The 3,669-nt window shown below is 46.7% G+C and overlaps 1 long non-coding RNA gene across 3 annotated transcripts; it reads left to right on the top strand.

Annotated features, from left to right (window-relative positions):
- The first annotated feature begins 6 nt into the window (after positions 1-6).
- LOC123102671 (uncharacterized) lies at positions 7-3,268 on the top strand. Of its 3 annotated transcripts, none has more exons than XR_006449119.1 (2): positions 7-2,679; positions 2,859-3,268. It is a non-coding gene; the product is annotated as an uncharacterized lncRNA (long non-coding RNA). The 3 variants fall into 3 exon arrangements; XR_006449118.1 differs by having other exon boundaries at positions 2,853-3,268; XR_006449120.1 differs by having other exon boundaries at positions 2,816-3,268.
- The last annotated feature ends 401 nt before the right edge of the window (positions 3,269-3,669 follow it).

Here is a 3,669-nt window from a genome sequence, read left to right as displayed (position 1 = left end):
CCGATGAGAACGACCGGATCGGAATCAGGCGCTGCTACGGGAGCAGCGAGAGCCGGCGGGAGAGGAGATCAAGGGCGCCTGCAGGACGAGCCCCCTGGGCCGATCTGACGCCCTGGGCGCCTGCGGGAAGGGCGGCTGGGTGACGCCCGAGCGGGACAGGCCAGCAGCCGAGCTCTCTGAGCGCCGGCTGGACGGGAGCGGGACGGGCGGCTGGGTAGGAGATCGGGGGCTCCTGAGCGCCGGCTGGACGGGAGCGGGACGGGCCGGCAGCCGAGCGGCTGGAAGACACCCGATCGGGACGGGGCCGGCAGCAGAAGCCTTGCTAGCGGCTGGCTGAAGAGGAGATCGGGGGCTCCTGCGGACGAGCCCCCTGCTTCGATCGAGAGACGAAGAGGAGATCGAGCGGATTGCTTCGATCGAACAGACGGATCAAAAAGCACGAGTTGCAGCGTGCAAAAAATTGACCTAGCTCTAATACCATGTTAGGAATATGCAACTTGTATTCCCATGAGGCCATAGGCCGATATATATATACATGTACAGGTGTGGAACATATGCAGGAAACCCCTCATACAACGAGATAAATATAAAGGGGTACATGACTTATATTATAACTCTAACACGGCTCTCGCGCCTCCGGTGGCTCGTCAAGCTCAGCCCGACGGCTGGATTCCCGTGCACTGACGCGCTCGACCTGCAGCCCGAGATGCTCAAAGCTGCTGCCCGTGCCCGTTGCCCCCACCACCGTTGTCGTGGGACAATCCACCAGCCGAGCCAGGGACAACGCTCGATCAGGAGCTGTCGAGGTCGTGGGCAGAGGAGAGGACGGCGAGGCAGAGATAGGAGAGGAAGGCAGGCAGGGGAGAGGGGGGAGTGCGAGGCGAAGGACCGGCGATGTTGGTTTTGCTCGAACAGGAGATCTTTATTTTTAGAGGAAGGGACGGAAGGTTAGAGAAGAAGGGAGGCGTGGTGGGCGCACGACCCGGTCAAAATCAGGGTCACCCATCCAAATTAATTCTCCTCAATTGATTCTTAACCCTTCCACCCCTAGGGAGCTTAGTGATATAGTAGATATGAATTATCTCTAATGTGATTAGGTTATCTTCATATGCTTCATTTTGATCTCATTATAATTGCTATACAAGCTGCGAAGTCAGCAAGTACTGAATTCAGTTTATTGTTGATGATGCGCTTAGTAGATTCTTTCTTTGCTCAGCAATCTGATGAACACACCAATTGTCAATTGATACTGAAGAGGGTTCAAAATCATCTCTAATGTGGGTAAATTATCTTCATATGCTTCATTTTGATCTCATTATAGTTTATGTTTTAGTCCAGCATTCTGGATACCCAATCCCAACTAGCACTCGATGGAGGATCTCCCGGAGGCACTGCTGGCAGAGATCATCAAGAGGGTTACCAAAAGAAGTGACTTGAATTCTCTTTCCCTTGTCTCGAAGCGTCTCTTCGCCATCCAGGCTGAGCAAAAGGGGTCCATCCGGGTTGGTTGTGGCCTTTGCCTTGCCACTGAAGCTTTGGTGTCACTCTTCTCCCGGTTCCCCAATTTGTGGAAAGTTGAGATCGATTATGCTGGCTGGACACCTTCCCACGGGGATCAGTTGGACAACCATGACCTCTTTGTGATTATATCTTGCTGTCCCTCTCTAACCGATCTCACACTAAGTTTCTGTTCACAAATCGATGACACCGGTCTTGGTTATCTATGCTACAGCGAGAAATTGACTTCCCTCAGGCTGAACTCTGCAACTGAAATAACTTCTTGTGGACTTCTCTCGGTTGCAGTTGGTTGCAAGAGTCTGTCTTCCCTCCACCTTATCAACTGTGAGAAAGTAGGCAGTACCGAGTGGCTGGAGTATCTAGGCTTGAATGGATCATTGGAAGAATTTGTACTCAAGAATTGCAATGGAATCAGCCTGTATGACCTCATAATGCTTGGTCCAGGATGGATGAAGCTACGCAAGTTTGAATTTCGAATGGGAGGATTATGGGATGTTCATGAGGGATATGATCATATGGAAATCGATGGTTAGTCATGAAGCTGACAATTGATGTTTCATGCTGCCATGATTGTTGTTTGGCTTGTGAGCAGTTAATTTGGGGAAAATTGCCAGGGAGAAGAATGAGATTTCGAGGGTCTTCTAGTTGATTATTTTTATTAAGATGTCATGCTGTAACATCTGTCACCAAGAGACTTAACACAACAAATTATCGGAGCTTTCATCAATTAAAACATCAACATCCTGGACCATTACACTGTGGAAAACGTACAGAAATGCCGGCCATGCAGTTGCTCTGGCTAGTGCATGGCCTGAGAAGCAGGAGGGAACATGCAGGAGAAAACTACTTGCCGGTACTTTATCCCTTGTTAATTCATGTTACTTTTCTGGAACAAATGTAAGATGGCATGGTCAGTTGTTCTGCTATGGTGGAATTCAGGATCCCATATCAGAAGAATTTACTAGAGGACTGTTGATGACTTGTTTCCTCAGATTATTCCAGATGCAGAAGTAAACTCGGAAGAGAAAGATGATAGCATGGTAGCATCTTCAAATGGTATGGGGTGCACAGCCCTGAAAGTATGGAATTAGTATACACTAGGTGGTTTTCCCATGTTACTTGAAGGCTATCATCTTTTATGGAGCAGTCTACTCTCGGAAGGTATGCATCACAGTCTGTTGTTTTATGATGCCTAAGTGGACCTTATTTTGCATGTGTGATCAGGCTTCACCTTTTGTCCAAAAAAAAATCAGGCTTCACCTCTTTATATAACAAATTCTCCTATTCAATATTCCAGCCCAAAATGGGAGAATTAACAGCACGATCGGTTTAAGTGGCAGGAGCTCACGGTCTTCATCAGCTAGTTGCCCATGGGGTCAGTGGTGAAATGTAGCTGAAGAAATCTCTCTGTATTCTGCAATTGGATGAAATTTGGGCAGCCATGTGCCCATGTGGGTCTCAGAAGGCAAAACAAAAAGCTATTGAGATGATGCTTGATAAGTTATTGCAAATTTTCAGTGTGGTTTGCAGCTGTTATGCACTATAGACAATATAAAAATATCCACTAGGGAGAATATAATCTGCTTACTTAGTGTAAACTAAATTAATTGCTAATTGCTCTATTTCTGTACTAATTCCTAGTTCAAATTGGATCTTCATCCTGACAGGAAATTTTAGAGTGTTTTATTGTATTTGCCCATCATTTCTGTATGTCATAATAAATGAAGTTGTGTCATAAATTTTTTTTTGAGGGAAGGCCATCATGGCTAGCTTTATTTACTCAGATCAAAATTACATCGTTCACAAGGCTGTTGACGATACATGCAGGTGGTTTGTCAGTCCAACTATCTGACACTTTATTACAAAAACTAAACTTAGCTAGCTCATGAGGTGCGGTATTTGCCGCACGAAAACAATGCTTGAAGGTGACCCTTCCAATTGATGTAGCAGTATCCAGACACTCCGCAAAGACTGCTGCTGATGCATCCCACCATTGTGTTTGTCCTGTGCAGAACTGAATGACTTCAAGGGAGTCTGATTCAGCCTCAACCCAATTAAAGCCTAATGAATTAGCAAATTGAAGGCCATCTCGCATGGCCTTAGCCTCCATAGCCGTAGCATCTAAAGCACAATCATTGTATTTGCATTGAG

This window comes from Triticum aestivum, chromosome 5A (genome assembly GCF_018294505.1).
Source record: "Triticum aestivum cultivar Chinese Spring chromosome 5A, IWGSC CS RefSeq v2.1, whole genome shotgun sequence".
Classification (NCBI taxonomy): Eukaryota; Viridiplantae; Streptophyta; class Magnoliopsida; order Poales; family Poaceae; genus Triticum; species Triticum aestivum.
Note: the sequence above shows the minus strand (reverse complement) of the source record. Positions and strands in the feature narration are given on the sequence as shown.